This window comes from Lactuca virosa, chromosome 6 (genome assembly GCF_052849685.1).
Source record: "Lactuca virosa cultivar CGN04683 chromosome 6, Lactuca_virosa_CGN04683_v6, whole genome shotgun sequence".
NCBI classification, from domain to species: domain Eukaryota; kingdom Viridiplantae; phylum Streptophyta; class Magnoliopsida; order Asterales; family Asteraceae; genus Lactuca; species Lactuca virosa.
The window spans coordinates 31,476,661-31,499,862 of NC_136431.1; positions in this window are offsets into that span (position 1 = coordinate 31,476,661).

Consider the following 23,202-nt stretch of genomic DNA (forward strand, 5'->3'; position numbering starts at 1 on the left):
GTCAGGCCTTCGGCCTGAATGGACCGCCTTGCAGGACCTTCAGTGTATCCGGACCGCCCTGGGTCTGTTGACTTTCAGCACAAAGCAGGACCGCCTCAACCCGACCATACAACACATGTCGACATATACATAACTCATAAATACATAATCAATTAGCAGGGAAGTGCATATCATACAGATCAACGAGCATAGCATCATCCTATCTATCAGGATACCAATCTAACAAATTACTACCACAACAAGCATACGAGAAACCATGATAACAATCCAACAGGGTCGACATTGGTGCCTTCGACCCATAAGCATAGTGAGGAAGACTCACCTCTCAAGTAGTGTTGAACCGGTAAAATCCAACTCCAAAAACTCAGCTCCGAACTCAACAGCCTACAACCACCATATGACCCCTTTTATCAAAACCTCAAAATACCCAAAATGCCCTCAAAAGTCAAACTTGGTCATCCATGGTCAAAGTCAACAGTCAACAGTCATGGTCAACGGTCCATGTTGACCCAACTCGTCGAGTGCATAAGCCAAATCGTCGAGTTTCGTCAGCACACAGAGAAAACGGGATAGTCCGAGCCAACTCGCCGAGCCCTCCGGACGACTCGTCGATTTCCTACAGCTTTCCAGAAAAAGCAGGAAAACCAGATCTGACTCGTCGAGTTGTCAGGACAACTCGTCGAGTTTTCCCATCTTAACTCATTCAATCCTTACTCATCCCTTTAATGCTCAAGAATGTAGATCCGGTACCCAAGGGTTGGAAAAACCACGTAAAGTTGCTAACTTTACGTCCATGCAAGACACCAAGAGGCTAAAACACTGAAATCTGGCTTAACAAAGGACTTAGAACATGAAGGAAGCCTAGATCTATATAAAGCTTGAAACTTTAAGCACAAGGAGGCCACAAAATGCCCAGATCTGAAGTGGCAACTTCCAGAAATGACCAAACCCAAGAATGACTCCAGTGGACCCAAATACCAATAAATTTCCAAGGAGGAGATCTAAGCAGTAAGTGGTCAAGGTTTCGACTTTATACCTCAGAATGGTTGCAACAACAGAGAAGATCCCGGATCTACAACCTTCCTCTCAATCAAGCTTCTTCAAACTTCAAACTCCTTCCAAAAGAACACCAAGAAACACTCCTCAAGCTCACACGCACACACAAATGAGAGAAAATGCACGAACTACGATTTTCTGGACAGAGGGGCGGATAAGGAGGCCATCCAAAGGCCATAAGGCCTTTAAATAGGGTGCAACACGCTAAAAATTAGGGGTTCATAAACAGCCACCAACTCGTCAGGTTTTTCTCAACAACTCGACGAGCTGGGAAGTTTCCAACACATCGAGTTAAGGTCTTCAACTCGACGAGTTCAAAAGGAAAAAATTACCTTTTAAGCCAGAAATCTCATACCTGGGAATCGGGATGTTACAGTGTGACTTTTATCGGTGCTCAAAAATATCATTATCCGCTTACATAAATCTGCAAAAATTAAGCTTAAACGAGTAAAATTGTCCCAAACAAATGATGTAATAAAAATGTATGAAATACATGCTAAATACACACAATATGTTGCGAAAATGATTAATAAAATATGATAAAATGATGCATATAACTGAACCTAACATGGTGTTATTGGATTGGGCCTCAAATTTTGGGCCAAGTGAGGAAAGGGTAAAATGGACTTTTACCCTGAGTATTGGACATCAGACTAGGATTCGAACTTTAGGTTGTGGACCAATTATTAATTGGGTATTATTTGATGATGTTAGCCCAGGGATTTTCTAGATTAGTGCTTGGCGGATCGAAGGCACCGATGCTGGCCGATCGTTTATTATGATGTAACATCCCAAAAATACAGTCTGAAAATTTCGTTTTAAATTAGTAATAAAACCATATTCATCAAACGTCACATAAGAATCATAAACAATGTATCTCAAAATATCAGAACAACTGTCAAATATATCAGAGTATAAACATCACAGGCTGAACAAATGGTGTGTGCACTGCAATCTTCCCGAGCTCCTCTTTTAAAAACTGAGTACCTGAAACCAAAACTGAAAACCATAAGCACGAAGCTTAGTGAGCTCCCCCAAACTATCACATACCATACAATAACATATAAAGCAACTACTGGGCCTTGCCCACTGCATCGGACCGAAGTCTGGAAACTGCATCGGACCGAAGTCCGGAACTAACCAGGGTCTTGCCCTCTGCATCGGACCGAAGTCCGGAAACTGCATCGGACCGAAGTCCGGAACTAACCAGGGCCTTGCCCTCTGCATCGGACCGAAGTCCGGGAACTGCATCAGACCGAAGTCCGGAAACTGCATCGGACCGAAGTCCGGAACTAACCAGGGCCTTGCCCTCTGCATCAGACCGAAGTCCGGAAACTGCATCGGACCGAAGTCCGAAACTAACCAGGGCCTTGCCCTCTGCATCGTACCGAAGTCCGGAACTAACCAGGGCCTTGCCCTTTGCATCGGACCGAAGTCCAGAAACTGCATCGGACCGAAGTCCGGAACTGATTGAACATAGCATAGCATAATCACAACTACTAGCATAAACACATATACTGCATATTGCATCGGACCGAAGTCCGGAACACATAACACAAAGACATGCTTGAATCACAAAGACATCAAGCACACTAAACTACTGCATCGGACCGAAGTCCGGAACTACTGCTAACTAAACGGGCCGGCATTGTGGCCGTAGACCCGTTCCTACTGGAAGGAAACTCACCTCACACTGTTGAAGTCTCGTAGACACAATCCCACGCTGCTGAAGTCCCGCAGACTCAACCCCTGGCTGCTGGATGACAGATTCCCGAACTGTCAACACCAAAATAACACCCAATTAATAATTGGGATCTATCGCATATCCATAATTCCATGCTTGGGGTAAAAGACTACCTTACCCTTAACTTAGCTTGACTCAGTCCCAAGGCCCAATCCAAAGGCCCAAAGTCCAACTATGGCTCAAAGCCCAACCTTTGGCCCAATTTTCCAAATTGGGCCCAAACCTCTGCATGGACTTCCCTTAAGGCCCAATTGTTCAGTCCGGTCCAACATGTCTCATTCTAAGGGCCCAATACCATACAACCATCTAGGCCCAACTATGGCCCATCTATGGCCCAATTTTCCAAATTGGGCCCACACCCTCCTATGGGTCTTACCCTAAAGCCCATTAAATTATTCTAGTCCATTTGCTTGTTCTTGGATGGCCCAACACAAAGTCCAAGTGAAATTAGGGTTTCACATAAAATGATAACTAGGGTTAAGTGTCTCTTACTTAACCCATTAAGGACTTAATCCATTAAGTCCTTTACTCTACTAGATAAATGATATGGAGAAATTGGGCTTAATACACAATCCAATCTCAATAGCCCAAAAGTGGGTCCAATAAGTCTAAGGCTCAATTACTCACAATTAGGGTTTTCTAAACCCTAACTAGGGTTCCTCACCCAAACGTGGCCCAATAGGCCCAAAATAAATCTTTAATCCCATTAGGGTTTTGGCTAGGTCCATTAGGGTTTTGCTTGTGGGGCACCACCCACTACCACCTCGGGTAGTGGTGGTCAATGGCGGCTCACGGTGGTGGTTACTATTATTATTTTCATTATTTCATGATAATTACAATTACAAGGCTTTTATCCAAAATACACACACTAACTAATGCACACACACACACAGCCACACCATGGTGGCCGGCGGTGGCTCGTGGTGGCGGTGGCTCTTCTGTGGACTCCGGCTACCCAAAACCCCCCAACAAACATACAACTAATAAAATACAACCACACATACAATCTCTTAACTGTCGGAACAGTAACAACACATGAATACACACCCAAAACTACACCCACAACCACCTTGAGGCGGCCGTCGACGGTAGAGAGTGGCAGTGGCTCATCGTCTTCAACCGCCCCTCAACATCGGGGACGACGGTTGGGGTTGCGATCTCGACAACTGAATCACGTCGAAGCAGCAACTTTTCTCTTCATCGGCCGTTAGGCAGCAGCGGCGGTGTCACGATGGCTAGAAAGTGGCGCTCAGGGAAGGCAGCGGATGGATGTCGTTGAAACGGAGGTGGCGGATAGCTGCTGTTGGAACGATCCCAGTAGCGGCGGTGGTCGGAACGGAACCAGCGACAGCCGAGGGCGTTGTAAGTGGCGACTGGTGGCGACAACAGCATGGGCTAGTCGATATGGAGAAGAAATGGGAGGTGAAGGTTGAGTCCTTGCCGAAGAACGACGACAGTGATCGCGCCACCCAGCCCGGCAACCCTTGCGACATTCTGCATGACGTCTGGCAGTCGTGGCGGTGGTCGTCGGCGGGGCAGTAGGCGACCTCCTTGACCGATCGGAATAGTGAGATGAGGAGTAGTGGCGGCTGGAACAAAATGTTTAGGTTTAGGGTTAAAGGATGCGATGTGGGGAAGGGATACGGGTATATCCCGAGTCCCATTTCAAACATTTGATCAATTTATTCAACTTCAGACCCTCCATCCTAATTTGTTTTCAAACTAAATCCAAAACATACCAAATAGACCCTGATCCCATAAATTTCTTTCATAATAGATCCCTAAATTACTAATAAACCCTTAAGCCTTCAAATCTTTTCAATTTAAGTCCCGAACGTACACTTTTAACCCTCGACTTTCAAAATTCTTCACAAACTAGTCCGGGACTTACATTTATTATTTTATTTAAATAAACGGGCGTTACATATGATTAGGAAGCTAGTTGTCTGCGTGATTCTTGCATGTAAGTTATGTGATATGTATACCGGGCGGGGCCTGATGAGTGTATTGTGGGTTATTTATCTTTGTGATTCTTGCATGTGTTTATGTGTCTGTATGTATACCAGGCGGGGTCTGATGAATGTGATGAGGCGGGGCCCATCTCATGCTACTTACATATCTGTTTCGAGCAGGGTTCGATGTCGGGTGGGGCCCATTATATGTTTTATATGTATTCGTATGTGGTGTTTTTGGGAACTCACTAAGCTTCATGCATACGATTTCCAGTTTTTGTTTTAGGTACTTCTGGTTCGAAGGGGAAGAGTTCGTGATGACCGTATTACACATTGGGGTGGCAACTCTTGACCCAACTCATAACCCGACATTGACCCAACCCGAAATAGACGGGTTTGGGTTGAGATTTCTGACTCGCCAACCCACCAACCCGTTTATTTCATGGCTTGGGTTGGGTTATCTATTTGGGTTCGCGGGGCAACCCGCCAACCCATATATATATATATATATATATATATATATATATATATATATATATATATATATATATATATATATTACATTTAAAAAAATGATATATTTAATTATTAATGAAATTTAATTTCCATCCGTATTCGAAATATTATGTATCATTGTATTTCTTCCGTATTCGTATGTGACTAATCTGCATTTGCGGTTCGTTAATCAGAAAAAGAAAAAATACATGTCGTTATTTTCACAAGTCACGAACGAAGAACACATCCACTTTCTATGAATGTTTTTATTTTTAATTTTTATTTGGATGTTATTGACTTTATAAATTTATGTTGAAAACCTTTTTTTTATGTTAATTACTTTAATCATTTTATGAATTTATGTTGAAAAACCTCATTTTTTAAAATTTGTTGTTTATTTATCAAACGGGTTATATGGGTTGGGTTTGACCCATTAACTTGTGAACCCGTGAACCCATATTATTAAACGGGTTATATGGGTTGGGTTGGGTTGAGGTTTCCAACCCACCAACCCTTCAACCCATATATTATATGGGTTGGGTTGAGTTTATGTTTTCTGATCCGCGAACCCGTCAACCCGTGACCCGCCAACCCGAACCCAACCCAATTGCTAGACCTAAATTTACACACACACTATGATTTCTGCTTTACATTGCTCTGATGTATTGGATTGGTCTTTTGGCATACTCTGATTTTCTTGTATGGTTTTATAAAACTCGTTTGGTTTGATGGTTTTTATTATAATTAAAATGAAATTTTTGGTCTTGGTTTTTAGGACGTTTCAGGATCTATGTCTTTTTCACATCTAATAGCAACATACTTATGAAGAACACAACTAAACCCTATGAATTCGAAAATCATGTTTAGAATACATACCTTTTGTAGATCCAAACATGCTAATCAAAATCTTCTTGTCTCTTTGGAAAACCTAGCTCCAATAATGTATAAGTCTCTAATGTTTCACACCCACAACATAAGAAACTCTAAGATTGAGAGGAGAGAGGGGAGAGAGGTGAGATTTTCAGATTTCACTCTTTAAAAAGGCTTAGCCAAAAATTCAAGGGGTTAAGGCTCTTTTTATAGCTGCTTGGAAACCCTTGATTTTAACATATAATAATAATATTTCAAATCAGACAGTTATCTAGTTTCCTGGTTATCAAATGGAGGCTTCCAGAACCTTATCAAAGGCTCCCAAAAACCGGCCATCATAAGAGGATTCTATATCATCTTCATTGTTTAACTATTAAACAATTACAACTCAAAGCTTGTACCTTTAATTAATTGTAATTAACCCAAAATTAATTTCAAACTAATTTTGATTAATTCTTAATTAATTATTGTTATTTCTAATTAATATATAAATCATATAATATGTTAATAAATCACATATCTCTCTTATCTAATTAATTCAAGTTATTTCTTGGTTATGAGGGCAACTTAAAAGGACTTTACTTTTATTCTTCAACATTATACCAATTTAGTTAGGACTTTAGACAACTTAAGTCAATAAGTTTTTTTTTGATATATTGATGTTAGTATGGTGTTATGTGTGACATCCCTAAATTCACGGTCATTTTAAAAATTTTATATATGCTTATTCGAAAATCAGAGTATTCATTTTAAAGAATAATATTGCGGAATTTGTTCCTAGAAAAACAGGATAAATATATTATCAAAGCATTTCCGAAGAAATGTATTTTGTTTATATAAAAACTTTGGGATGTCATCGTCAATACATAAACATAAGCATAAACAAACCTTACATTCATTTACACTAGTGATTTACATCTCCTTTAATCTCTTAGTGTAATGTAGCTTCATATCGACACCTGTGATACAAATAAACTGAGTGGGTCAGGTTGGGAAACCTGGTAAGTACATAGGGTTTTCATCCCACAATAGTAAAGTTATTATGTTTCATCAGCAAACAATTAACCCAATTACCCATCTCCTTTATTTTTTGAGGATCTACCCTAAGAATTATCTATCATTCACTCATTCATTACTAAGGATTGTCCTAAGGAATAGACACGAAGTCCATTGCTGCCAGGGTTCATCTAACAGACACTAATTCTATAGCTTCCGATGTTATCTGTTAGGCACTAAGTCCATAGCTGCCAATATCCATTTATAGGTGTAACATCCCAAAAATCATGACCAAAAAATTCATTTTTAGTTATTAAATAAACCATAGATACCAAAATCAGTTCATCCAAAAACATACGTCATCGTATCAAATCAGAGTATCATATCAAAACACATGTCAATATATCATAGTAAAACATCCCAGGCTAAACAAATGGTGTGTGCACGACAGTCATCCCGAGCTCTTCCCCTTGCTACTAGAAGTACCTGAAACCAAAACTAAAAACTATAAGAACGAAGCTTAGTGAGTCTCCCCAAACTACCACATACCATACACATATCATATAACATGCAGCTAGAAGATACGGGCCTCGCCCATACTAAAGGAGATACAGGCCCCCGCCCACACTCGACTAACTATGATATACGAGCCTCGCCCACACTCAACTATCTCAGAGATACGGGCCTCGCCCACTATCTCATAGATACAGGCCTCACCCACACCCTGATAACTAGGAGATATGGGCTGTGACATCCCCATTTTCACGGCCAGAAAAGACCGATTTTGTTTATGCTTTATAAAAATCAGAGTACCTCTTTTAATAAAAACGTTGCGGAATTTGTTCCCAGAAAAACATGATAAATACGTTATCAAAGCATTTCAAAAGAAATGTATTTTTATCCATTTTAAAACATTTGGGATGTCATCATCAATACATAAACATAAGCATAAACAGATCTTACATTCATTTACACTAGTGATCTACACCTCTTTAATCTCTAAGTGTAATGTAACTTGGTATCGACACCTGTGATTCAAATAAGCTTGAGTGGGTCAGGTTGGGAAACCTGGTGAGTACATATGGTTTTCAACCCACAATAATTTAATTATTACGTTTAAACATCAAACAATCAACCCAATTACCCATCCCCATTATCTTCCTTACTCTTAAGGATCTACCCTAAGAATCATCTATCCTGCATTCGTTCATTTCGAAGACCATTGCTTCCAGGTTTTATATGATAGGCACTAAGTCCATAGCTGCCAATGCTTGTTCGTAAAGCACTAATTCCATAGTTGCTAAAGCTTATTCATAGGGTACTAAATCCATAGCTACCGGTGTTCAGCTAATAGGTACTAAATCCATAGCTACTAACGTTTATTTAACATGTACTAAGTCCATAGCTACCAACGTTTATCTAACAGGTATTAAGTGATGGGTTTTGAGCATTCTAACACTCCTAAGTGTACATGCAACGCTAGAAAACCTTGGATCTATGTTTGTCTAAAATACATGCAAAATACTTTTTCCAAGGTTCATAAACCTATCTAGCATACATGGGGAACTTTAAACATAAAAGATGGCTAGAATTACATACCTTGTAGTTGTTTTGATTCCTTGAAAACCTTGAGAGCCTAGCACCCCAAGTATGATGCCTCAAATGTTTCACACAACACCAAATGCTTTGGAATGACTTTGAAAGAATATAGAACACTTGAAAAATCGGCCTAGCCCTCTTGCAACTACTTGTGTAGCCGATTTTGGTAGATCACATGTTCTTTATATAGTGTGTTACATTTAGGGTTACACCATGTAAACCATAATGTAACATGGCTCTTCATTTCCATGACCCATGGGTTTGTAACTCCCATGGAGCATCCATGGAGCATCCTATGGACCTTAGCCCAACTTGATAACCCATGGAGCCTTTAGCCCACTATACAACTTATGGATGATTTACATAATCAACCCATATATCTAATTAGTCTTCTTTTGATCACTTAATTAATTCCAAATTAATTCTTGATCAATACTAATTAAATAATATTATTAATATATTAGAATCTTATAATATATTAATAAACCACAAGTGTTATTTCTCTCATTTAGTCTATCCAAATGCATGATACCATGCAACCCAAATGGACCATGCCGGGTCGGGTCAAGTACATACCAGAAATAGTTATGGACTTAGACACCTTATCCAACAATCTCCCACTTGGATAAGTCTAATAACTATAACTGCAAGTATGACTTCAGGAACCGATCATCAATCGTAGCTCTTTTCAAGGTCTCTCGGAACTGAGAAGATGATGATACGCCATTTAAGATAAGTGATCATATAATCCTCTGTTCTGGATATCAGCCGGACAAATACATGGAACAATGTCTTGCTTATTGTCCAGCAGTTTGTTTCCCGATTTCCGATTTGTTTGACATAGAACTTAATTGAACACATCAATTTAGTTCTGACCGGGCCCGGTACATAGGTCAAAACAAAATCATCGAAGGGCCCAGATATCGCTTCTAATCCAAGAAGGAACAGATAAACTTCGACTCATATGCTTGTTCTACTACTTGTTGAATCACACGACAGTACGTTTTATAATATCAAGTTACCAATGCGTTTTCGTACGATCAATGCATAACCGACTCATAGGTAACAAGATATATCTCTAGGTTTGAAGACTTATATGATATTACCGTCTCGCGATCACTCGAGATAAATTCCATGAAGTGATACCAGCGAGCATGGGTTGAATCCAATACTCAGAACTTATGAGCACTCATGAGTGTTGAGGCCATGTCCAACAACTTAGACCTCTACAACCACCTCATGACAGTCTTACTTCATATCTACTTCCAACATATGACCGACTGTGGATAATTTGAATAATATGTAAAACACAACATAAATATTCTGGAAGTCAAAACATGCAAAAGAAATAATAGTAAACGATTGACAAAAGATAGCAACACTTTACTCATAAATAAACACAACTTTTATTCATCATCAAATGTCAATTACACTTTACAAATTTCAAAGTTATCTAACTACTAAAACTAATATCATTCTTCAGCCCTATGCTCCTTGCGTGCTGGAGATGCTTAACCCTACCCAGCCCCTTCGTGAGGGGATCTGCCGGTTTCTCATCCAATGATACCCTCTTTGCCACGAGGAGTCCTTCTTCTATTCGATGTCTGATGAAATGGTATTTTCTGTCAATGTGTCTGGATCTCCCGTGATCCCTTGGTTCCTTCGCTAAGGCAACTGCACTTCACTATCACAAAAAATTTCCATAGGCTCCTTTATAGCTGGTACAACTCCAAGGTCTCCAATGAAGTTCTTCAGCCAAATTGCCTCCTTTGCTGCCTCGCTTGCCGCTATATACTCTGATTCGCAAGTTGAATCAGCCACTGTCTCCTGCTTGGAACTTTTCCAAGTAATTGCTCCTCCGTTTAAGGTAAAGACCCAGCCCGACTGAGAGCGGAAATTATCCCTATCAGTCTGGAAGCTAGCATCACTATACCCTACAACTCTCAAGTCATCACTCCCACCGAGGGTAAGGACCCAGTCCTTAGTCCTCCACAGGTACTTGAGGATATTCTTTACCGCAGTCCAGTGAGCCTTACCAGGGTTCCCCTGATATCTACTGACCATGCTCAAGGCAAAGGACACATCAGGACGAGTACAAGTCATAACATACATGATCGAGCCTACAGCAGAAGCATAAGGTACTCGACTCATTTATGCTATCTCGGCCTCGGTACTCGGGCTCTGAGTCTTACTCAATCTAGCATTACTCTGGATGGGTAACTCTCCTTTCTTGGAATCTTGCATGCCGAACCTCTTCAGCACCTTGTCCAGGTATGTACTCTGACTAAGTCCAATTAGTCTTTTACTCCGGTCTTTCAGAATCCTTATCCCTAGGATATAGGCAGCTTCTCCAAGGTCCTTCATAGCAAAACACTTCCCAAGCCAGGACTTCACTTCCTGCAAGGTTGGGATGTTATTTCCTATGAGTAGTATGTCATCCACATACAGTACCAAAAAGCTGACTATGCTCCCACTAGCCTTAACATATACACAAGATTCATATTCACTCCTCGAAAAGCCAAACTCTTTGACTTTCTCATCGAAGCAAAGATTCCATCTGCGAGGTGCTTGTTTCAATCCATAGATGGATTTCTCAAGCTTACACACTCTATTAGGGTACTCTGTACTGACAAAACCCTCTGGCTGACACATGTAAACATCCTCAGCCAACTTTCCATTAAGGAAAGCGGTTTTGACATCCATTTGCCATATTTCATAGTCATGAAATGCAGCAATGGCTAATAATACCCTAATAGACTTAATCTTGGCTACTGGTGAAAAGGTCTCATCAAAATCAACTCCTGGAGTTTGAGAAAAGCCCTTTGCAACCAGTCGCACCTTATAAGTATGTACATTACCATCCATGTCGGTCTTCTTCTTGAAGATCCATTTGCACCCAACTGTCTTACGACCTGGTACATTGTCAACCAAGTCCCAAACCTGATTGTCATACATGGACTGTATCTCGCTGTCCATTGCCTCTTTCCATTTAGCAGACCCGGGGCCTGCCATGGCTTCCGCATAGCTGTTAGGTTCATCTAGACTTACTAGTGTCTCATCACTGATAAGTGTCTCACCTTCCGTGGTAATATGGAAACCATAGTAATGATCAGGTGCATTCCTAACCCTTGTGGAACGCCTCAGAGGTACAGACTCGTCAATTGGATCAACAGGAGTTTCCTCATCAAGTTGACTGCTAGGGTTTGAGGTTCCTTCACCACTTGACTCTTGAATTTCTTCAAGGTCAATTTGCCTCCCACTGTTTCCTTGGCTTATGAACTCTCTCTCTCGAAAGACAGCCCTCCTTGCTACAAAGATCACATTCTCACTAGGTCTGTAGAAGAGTTAACCAAAGGATTTCTGTGGGTAGCCGATGAAAATACACCTCTCACTTCGAGGTTCGAGCTTATCGTGAGTCTCGCGCCTTACGAAAGCCTCGCAACCCCAAATCTTGATGTGGGCTAGATTAGGAACTTTTCCAGTCCACATCTCGTGAGGTGTTTTGGCAACCTTCTTTGTAGGGACAGATTAAGGATATGTGCGACAGTCTCTAAGGCATACCCCTAGAATGAGATTGGTAGCGAAGCTCGACTCATCATGGAACGAACCATGTCCAACAAGGTTCGATTACGCCTCTCAGCCACACCATTCAACTGTGGTGTCCTGGGAGGTGTCAATTGTGAGACAACCCCACATTCTTTAAGATAGTCGAGGAACTCTGTACTAAGATACTCACCACCACGATCGGATCGAAGCATCTTAATGTTCCTGCCCAATTGATTCTCTACTTCCTGTTTAAACTCTTTAAACCTATCGAAAGTCTCTGACTTATGCTTGATTAAGTAGACATATCCATATCTACTATAATCATCTGTAAAAGTCACATAATAACGATTAGCATCCCTTGTGGCAGTTTTGAAGGGTCCACACACATCCGTGTGCACTAGACCCAACAAACCTTCACCCCTAGCACAGGAACCTGTGAAGGGTGACTTTGTCATTTTTCCAAGTAAGCATGATTCACAACTATCATCTGACTTTAGGTCAAATGACTCCAATACTCTATCCTTTTGGAGTTGGCCTATGCGTTTCTTGCTTACATGTCCAAGACGACAATGCCATAATGATGCTTTATACAAGTTATTATCATTAGTAGAATCAATACACAACACATTATTTCCTAAATTATCTATAACAGACACAGCTTCATACACACCATCACAAGGTAATGCTTTAAAATAAAACACATTATTAAAGAAAGCATTTATTCCACCAACTTCATTATCAAAAGAAAAGGTAAACCCTTGTTTGTACAAAGCATGAAAGGAAATAACATTTCTTGCCATTTCTGGCGAATAACAACATTTATTCAAATCTAAAGTAAACCCACTACTTAGCAACAAAGTATAAACTCCAATCTTGGTGACAGGTGAAACTTTCCTATTCCCCATGATCAAGTTTATCTTTCCATGCTCCACATTCTCACTTCTTCTTAGTCCCTGCAAATCAGAACAGATATGAATACTACAGCCGGTATCAAGGACCCAAGAGTTAGAATAGGGTGAGTTATTAGATAAGATAGTGTAAATACCTGCATGGTTGGGTTTTACTTTCCCATCCTTCAAATCTTGCTAGTACTTTGGGCAGTTCCGCTTCCAGCGTGCATTTTCATGGCAATAGAAGCATTCAGCCTCTTTTGGATCAGAAGAAGGAGTGACGAAACCTTTCTTGGTTCCACTTGAAGAGGAGCCATCAAGGGTCTTACCCTTGGTACCCTTTGAAGGGTTCTTCCTCTTTTTCCCTCTACCTTTCCCGATTGCCAGGACAGGTGCTGAGTTTGGAGTAGGAGTAGGAGTGGTAACAACCGACTTACCTTTAAGACCACTTTCGGTGGTCTTCAAGAGTCCTTGAAGTTTGCTAAGGGTAACTTCCTCCTTGTTCATGTGGTATGTCATGCGGAATTGATCATAACACGAAGGTAAGGAGTGCAAAATGATATTTATTGCCAACTCCTCGGGGAAGTTCACATTAAGTTTCAGCAAACGGTCCACATACCTTTTCATTTTCTGCATGTGGCCCGTGATGGGTTCACCATCCTTCATCCTGGTCGTTATCATGGAGGATATTATTTCATATCACTCTTGACGAGCACTCTGATGGTAGCGGTCCATCAAATCCTGGTGCATATCAAAAGGATAGTAGTCCTCATAGTACTTTTGGAGCTCGGCTGTCATAGTGGCCATCATGATGCATGCCACTTTGGTAGCATCTCTTTCATGTGCCTCATATTCAGCAAGCTCCTCAGGAGTAGCAATCGGCTCGGGTACCTTAAGCTCCTTGTCGAGAACATATTCTTTGTTCTCATACCGAGTGACCATCTTGATGTTCCTGATCCAATCTGTAAAGTTGGATCCATCAAAGATGACTCTCCCACAAAGGTTCATGAGAGAGAAGGAGCCGGTAGGGTTTGAGCCAGAAGCAGCATTGTTTGAAGACATCTGAAATGAAGAAAAGACAAGTTTAGTTTAGATATAAAGACAGTCATTAATAAAACACCCAAATGTAATATTAAGGCTAGGATCCAATCACAATATATTATAACTTAGAAGAAGGATGTCATAATCTAAGCTAAAACATATTTGAAAGGTAGGTGAATGACGATTCACCAATTTCCACCATGAAAAACGAAATACATAAATTATTAGGTTTTATTTGGTCTTTTAAGAAACTCCTAGATTCTTTTGAGATTCATTGAACTTTTCAATGGCATGTTTCAATCTCGAGTGTGCCCTTCATGTTTTGTGACTGGGATACCGAGGATCACAAAACAAGGTGTGAAGTAACCATGCAAATTACTTGGTACCCTTAATGTTTTTCACTTAATCGATGTGTCGGTTAACCACACGTGCTCCACCGACCTATGAAAAACCTTAAGTCACCCTTTGCCTACCTTTTTAAGTCCAAGTTAGTATGCCGGTTAACCACACACGCTCCACCAACGACTTAATAAAAGTGCAAAGTGTAATTTCATGGGTTAGCACCTTATTCATATTTTTTCCTAAAGTAACTAAGATTGGGAATTTATAAAACATTTAGTTACTTTATAATAATCATTATACTTTTAATGAGAATTCTTAAGTCATTGTCCTACCCGTTCGGCTAACGACCCTCCACCAGTCAAGGAAGCGGTGGGTGAGAGTGGACACCCATTAAGCTACCATTTTATAGGCAACAACCTTATACCCCCCTTATAGTGAATGAGGCCTACTAACGGTAAAACGACTTTGATCTTATATATGTATATATATATATATATATATATATATATATTAACTTATAATATTATAAAGTATAAGGGTTGAATTTTAACTTTTAAAATTCTAGGGGTTGGAACTAAAGTTTACTAGATGACTTTACATGTTCCAAAAATTGAGGGCAAGTTTTGTAACTTTACAAAACTTTTCAGTTCATAACTTATGAGTTATTAAAATGAAGTCTCTTCATTTTTTGTAACTTATGTGTTCGTTTAATGGATTTAATACAAAGTGACTTTTGGTTATCCATAACTTGAGGACAAGTTATGGACTCCATTAAAACACATAATGATCATGAATTCAGCATTAAACAAGTTTTAACAAGTAATTCCTATGATCTATCAAGAACCGATAAGAACATGAATAGTCATATCAAAATTTCAAGAACATATGAACACATATAATCATGTAATTTTGATATTGGCCATTGTAAATGGATTAGAACAACCATTACACCAACTAAAACAAGTTTTAAAACACCAAAACAGTTTAGGGTAATGTTTCTAGTCCATTTCCAGCAGCAAAAGTCGAAAATCTGCATTCTGAGGCTTCTACTCGTCGAGTGCACGAACCTACTCGACGAGTAGGATGAGTTTAGTCATGGACTCGACGAGTTCATCATGCAGACAACAAGAAATTTGACTTTTTTTCACTATTTTGCATCAAGTATCAAACAAACAAACCTGGCTCTGATACCACTGATGGGTTTTGAGCATTCTAACACTCCTAAGTGTACATGCAACCCTAGAAAACCTTGGATCTATGTTTGTCTAAAATACATGCAAAATACTTTTTCCAATGTTCATAAAACTATCTAGCATACATAGGGAACTTTAAACATAAAAGATGGCTAGAATTACATACCTTGTAGTTGTTTTGATTCCTTGAAAACCTTGAGAGCCTAGCACCCCAAGTGTGATGCCTCAAATGTTTCACACAACACCAAATGCTTTGGAATTACTTTGAGAGAATATAGAACACTTGAAAAATCGGCCTAGCCCTCTTGCAACTACTTGTGTAGCCGATTTTGGTAGATCACATGTTCTTTATATAGTGTGTTACATTTAGGATTACACCATGTAAACCCTACTGTAACATGGCTCTTCATTTCCATGACCCATGGGTTTGTAACTCCCATGGAGCATCCATGGAGCATCCTATGGACCTTAGCCCAACTTGATAACCCATCGAGCCTTTAGGCCCACTATACAACTTATGGATGATTTACATAATCAACCCATATATCTAATTAGTCTTCTTTTGATCACTTAATTAACTCCAAATTAATTCTTGATCAATACTAATTAAATAATATTATTAATATATTAGAATCTTATAATATATTAATAAACCACAAGTGTTATTTCTCTCATTTAGTCTATCCAAATGCATGATGCCATGCAACCCAAATGGACCATGCCGGGTCAGGTCAAGTACATACTAGAAATAGTTATGGACTTAGACACCTTATCCAACACTAAGTCCATAGCTACCAATGTTTATTCGATATGCACTAAGTCCATAGTTGTCGATGTTATTTGTTAGGCACTAAGTCTATAGCTGCCAATGTGCACTCATACCATCTTTCATCTCTCATCATTCATCTACCCATGTTTTACCCAACATATTCGTAGATATAAAATACATATACAGTTTAAATTATTTAAAACATGTATAAAATCGTTCATCGAGCATAGAAAGCAAGTATTCAAATAATATGCACACATAACACATAATTTATATAAAATACTTCATATTTATGTGTAAGATGAAAGTAACTATGCACTCACCTGATGAGGCGGTGACTCGGTACTCAGACAACAATTCGTTTACTTAACACAACTTCTTTCGACAAAACCTAGTATCATTACCACTAGAGTTTAGTCTAATGTTCAACGAGACTAATTAATAGTCTAACTATTATTACTATTGTATAAGCGTTAACACAATACTCTTCACCCACTATGTACAGACAGGGGCCAGACATGGAACACCGGAGGGCAGAATCATTTTGGCATATAGCACTTCTGAAATCCAGCAACCCAAGCGGCCCTCCAAACCAGATTCCCCGTACCGCGAGTGGTTAAAAAGATATTATAACGACACTTATATAACTCATAATAATAGCCTAAATAATTATTATAAGGTCCTAATAACATTACTATATTGAAACATAAGCTATACTAAAGATAGGGTAGGCGTAGCTCACTTACAGCGGGTTTTTTCGCAAAACCGGGCTTCGCTGGAGCAGCGTTCCCGAGCCGATAGGCTCTTTTCTCGGGGCTTCAGGAGCCTCGGGGCTTCCTTCGGGTGCTAGGGGGTTTACCTAGACTTTAGGGGGCTTAAGGGGAGCTAGAGAGAGGTTCTAGAGAGAGAAAGAGAAGTTGGAAGGTGTGAGAAATGAGGGTGCCCCGACACTCTATTTATAGGCTGGAAATCACCAAAACTCGTCGAGTTCCAGGACAGGTGTCACCATCTGGTGTCTAGCCTTGGGGAGGAAGCAACGGCCAGGATTTTGCCACGTCACCCGATTTCGCACAACAGCCTCCCGACTTAGAAAAATCATAACTCTCGCATACGAGCTCCTTTTTCGACGTTCTTTATATCCAAGCGTAGGTAAAAACAAGATGTATAATTTTCATTTTGACTCCATCGACTAGATCTCGACCGATCTTAAATTTAACAGTAGGAGGAGATTAGACTGTTAAATAACCGCGAATAATTCGTAACTCCTTCATACGGACTCCGTTTTCATCTGTCTTTTTATCGTTGAGTTCCTATTAATGAGATCTTCAACTCCCATTTAGGTCGCGTAGGCCAAAAACCGCTCAATAGCAAGTATACAGGTTTGGGCGTTCTTTTTTTGTATGTTCTCGGTTTAACGTATTCTACGACTTTCTTTTAGATTACTAAGGCTAAAATGCCTTCTATCATAAATTCACTATTTACGTCACGTAGTGCCGTGCCGGTTTTGTCGCGAAACTTCGACGGGCCATAACTTCTTCGTTATAACTCGGATTTCGGCATTCTTTATATGTACGGAACCCTTGTGACATTCTACAACTTGGTTAAGATTACTCCTTATAAATAATCTTCCATCAAAAACTCATTTTTGATTCTTATTGTCTCTAAATTAACTAGCCCGGATCTACGGGCGTTACACGGGCCCCCGCCCACACTCCGCCGGCTAGGAGGTAAGGGCCTTGCCTACGCTGAATTATCTAGGAGATACGGACCCCTGCTACACTCCGCCAACTAGACATACATACAAGTATCACGCAGACAAAAAGAATAATCATAATCTACCAATTCATATTCATACTCAAATAATACTAAAATACGGGCCCTGCCCACACTTAGCTACTAATCATAAATAAGGATAAGATACGGGCCCTGCCAACACTTAGCTACTAATCATCATACATACTCTACACGGGCCAACATTGGTGCCTTAGACCCGTTCCTGCAGGAGGAAACTCACCTCAGTGTCGTGTGAATAGTTGAAACGTCTCTGCTCTGCAACCGGCTCTACTCACACCCTATACATAATAACCTTTTAGATACCATTCCATACTCAAAAACCCTTCACAGGTCAACCTTGGTCAAAGTCAAAGTCAAGGTCAAAGTCAACGACCAGTCAAGTCAAAGTCAACGGTGAGTTGACTCAACTCGTTGAGTCATCCCCCTGACTCGTCGAGTTTCCATGCTACTCTCAGTCGTGATAAAACGAGTCAACATGTCGAGTCCTCCCTCAGACTCGCCGAGTTCTGTCCTTTATAGAATCGGGACAAATCGAACCAACTCGTCGAGTTCTTCAGTCTGTTGCTTCATCTTAATGGATTAAGCCCCTATTCTTCAGATCTAAGCTCCATACTCCACATATACACTTAAATTGTCCTTTTAAGGGTAAAGTTTCCAACTTTACCCGTTAATACCCTTACTTAATGGATTTAGCTCAAACCCTAACTCTTTAGGACCTAGATCTTGGTCCACAAGCCATCAATACTCCATACTAAGACATATACACTGAGATCTGGACCCTAGATACTTCAGAAATACGTAAAGATCCTAAATTTCCTTCCATGCATGGCCTTTTGGAGCTTAAAAGGCCAAAATGACATCCTAAAGCTTGCATGGGGCTTCAATGGCCATAAAGTTTGCACCTTTATGCCATGAAAGCCCTCCATGGTTCTAGATCTGAAGGTATACTCACTTGGGACGTCCATTTCCCAAGGATCATGCTTCTTGGACCAAAAACTCAATAAAGTGATAACAAGGAGATCTAAGAATTCACTAAGCAAGTTTGAGACTTGCTTACCAGAAAATGATGAGAATGAAGTGATGTCTCTGGATCTACTAGCTTCTTCTTGAATCCTCAAGCTTCTTCTTCTTCCACAAGCTTCAAACACACAAAACTCTCTCAAGGATGGATCACAAACTCACACAAAGCATTAGGGTTTCGAGATTTAGGGTTTGGGATTTGGAGGCTGTAAATGAGGCCAACATGGAGGGTTTAAGATGCTTAAATAGGGTGCAAACCCCAGAAATTCGGATTTCATTCTGCCAGTCCTACTCGTTGAGTTGAGGCTCCCAACTCGTCGAGTAGACTTCAAAACCCGCGTCCAAATCCATTCCCTACTCGATGAGTTTGGGGCCTCCAACTCGTCGAGTTACTACATAAAAACGAATAAAATTTTGAATTAAATACATACCAGGAACTAGGCGTTACAATAGGGCACAAAATCCATAGCTGCCGACGTTCATTTGTAAGGCACTAAGTCCATACCTGTCGGGTTTATCTATTTGGCACTAAGTCCATAGTTGTTAGGGTTTATCTATCAGACACTAAGTCCATAGCTGCCAGGGTTTATCTATCAGGAACTAAGTCCATACCTGTCAATGTTCATCTATATTATCTTTCATCTCTCATCATTCATCTCATCTTTCATCCATCATCTCATCTCATCTTTAATTTACCCATCTTTACCCATCATAATTATAGGTTTAAAATACGTATACAATTTAAATCAAGTAAAACATGTATATTTTGTTCATCCAGCATAGATATCAAGAACACAGATAATATACACACATAGCACGTAATTTATATTAAATACTTCATATCTATGTGTAAGATAAAAGTAACTATGCACTCACTTGTTAAAGTGATGATTCCAAACTCGGGCAGCGCTTCGCTTCTAACGATTCTATTTTCCTTCGACGAAACCTAGCATTATTATCGCTAAGTTTTAGTCTAATCTTTATTGCAACTAATTATTAGTCTAGATTCATCATTAACTCAAAGTCTACTTTCATGATCTATCAAGTAAGGAACAACCAGGTAGGATCATATTGGAGGTAGGGTCTGTTTGGCATACAAAGTATACTGTTTACTGTTGGATTAGGTGTCTAAGCCCATAACTATTTTGGTATGTACTTGACCCGATTATGAGCATGATCCTTTTGGGTTGCCTTCACCATAGCAACTGATAGGATGAATTATGGAGAAAGAGGATTAATTATGATTTACTAATTTATTATATGAATAATATATTAAAAGAGAAATCATATTGTTTAATTAATATTAGTCAAGAATTAATTTTGCGGCTAAAAGAGATTAATTAAATAAAGGGGACTGATATTGCAATTATATGATAGTTGAAAATTGGGATATGGATTCCAATGGAAAGGGCATTGGAAGAAATATATGGGAAGCCCATATGATTTTCGTTCAAGGGCTTTCTAGAGGGACTCCATGGGTTGCTTAAGGCCTAAGCAGAGAATTAGGGTTTCACCTGAAACCTTAGCAGCCCACACAAGTATATAAAGACCCCTATAGCTCCCAAAAACGTGTCCAACCTTCTAAGAGAAACCCTAGGATGTTTTTGGTGCCTCCTCCCTCTCTCCTTGTTCATCTTGTTGCTTATGGTGTCTGTGACTCCATTAGAGGTGCAACATTTGAGGCACTAAGCTTTCAGAAGTCAAGAAAAAGAGGATTTGAGATTGTTATTTCTATATAACAATCAAGGTAAGATCTAAACCCTATTCTTATGTTAGTATCGATTATCATATGCTAGATTTAGGGTTTATGAGCTTTGGATGATTATTGCATGTTCATTAGACAAACTAGATCCAAAGCTTTAGGGTTTGCATGTACACCATAGAATTGTTGTAGTGCTCAAATCCCATCAGTGGTATCAGAGCCTAGGCTGTTTGTTTGATGTATTTGATGCTTTACAGGATTATTCAAAACTGGAAATCGAAATTTTTTGGATCTGGAGGCTAGACTCGACGAGTCCATATGTGAACTCGCCGAGTTCACTGGCAACTCGACGAGTCCAATGTTGGCTCGACGAGTCGGAGTATCAGATGCCAGATTTTTCGGGTTTTTTGACCTATTTTGCTGTGGGATAATTACCAAAAACGTTTTTAATTGTTAAAATCGCCGATTTTTATTGATTTGGAGTGATTATCCTTACCAAAATAAAAGATAATTGTCAATTAATTAGATAATCATTGCCTTATATGATAAACTTGATTTATTTGAATTATTTGATTGGATTATCTTGCCATAAAAATGAATTATGTCAAATTTAGATAATTACCAATTATTTGATTAATTAAATTATTTTGTAATTTGATCTAGAAAGTTTTGAAAAGTTTCAAAACTTGCCCTCAAGTTTTGGAATTTAAAATTTTTGATTAAAAGTTTAATTTTGAGATATTTAAATTCTAAAAACCTAGTAATTTGAAAAGTTTCAAAAATGTACCTCTTGGTTTTGTAATTTAAAATTTAATTAAATAGCTTTAATTTTGAAATCTTAAATTTAGAACCTTGATGTTTTGAATAGTTCAAATTGCACCATTATGGTTTTATTAAGCTAATTAAAAGAGAAAATTAATAAAACGACCTAGTATTTTAAAAGTGTAAAATACACCCTTATACTATATATAAAATTAAATGTCTAATATTATATATGTATAATTAAATGTCAGTCTTACCGTTAGTAGGTCTCATTCACGAAGCTGGTCTATACGAGGTGTTTAAGGAAGTGGCCTGTAAAATGGCCGTCATGTGGTATCCACTCTTACCCACCGCACTCTTGACTAGTGGAAGGTCGTTAGCCGAACGGGTAGGATAGGACGCAACCTTCCATTATGAGTATAATAAAGGACAAAGTAACTAAATGTTTTTATAAATTCCCCAATCTTAGTTACTTTAGGAAAAATGTGGAATTGATGCTATTCCATGAAATTACACTTTGTACCCGTGCCAAGACGTTAGTGGAGCGTGTGTGGTTAACCTGCACACTAATTTGAGTCTAGCGAAGGGGGAAAAGGGTGACTCGATGCTTGTCATAGATCAATGAAGCGTGTGTGGCTAACCGACACATTGATTAGGTGACTGTAACATTGGGGGCACCAAGTATATTTGCATGGTTATCCACACCTTGTTTGTGATCCTCGGCATCCCAGTCACAAACTTGAAGGGCCTAATCGATATTAAACATGCTATTGAAAAGTTCAATGAATCTCAAAAGATCTAGGAGTTTCAATTCATTTAAAACCTAAACTTCTTTTTCGTTTTTCATGGTGGAAATTGGTAAATCGTCATTTACCTACCTTCAAATGTTCTTGTAACGACGTAAATTTCCAAAACAATTTTTCATTTTTAAAAACATACTCTCATTCATAAAATATCATAGTAATCCAATGTAACACATGTTATCTTCAATAAACAAATCCCAAGATCCTCAAATACATAAATCCTCTCAGTGTGTACGGATCATGCCAGCGCCTTCCCGCGATCCTCGCTAGTACCTGAAACACATAACACAACAATTGTAAGCATAAATGCTTAGTGAGTTCCCCAATATACCACATGCAACACATACGCCACTCGAGGCTACAATACGACCCTCCGGTCGATGTCTCTCAGCGGGACCCTCCAGTCCCGTAGCTCGTTGGACCCTCTGGTCCGGTCATAGCTCGTCGGACCCTTCGGTCCAGTCTGTGTCGTTGGACCCTTCGGTCCGGTCTATATCGTTAGGCCCTCCGGCCCGGTCTGTTCAACACATAGCATACATACAACACAATGTACATAACTCATATATATATATATATACACATAGCATACAAGACCCTCTGGTCTACACATAAATACCACTCTAGGTAA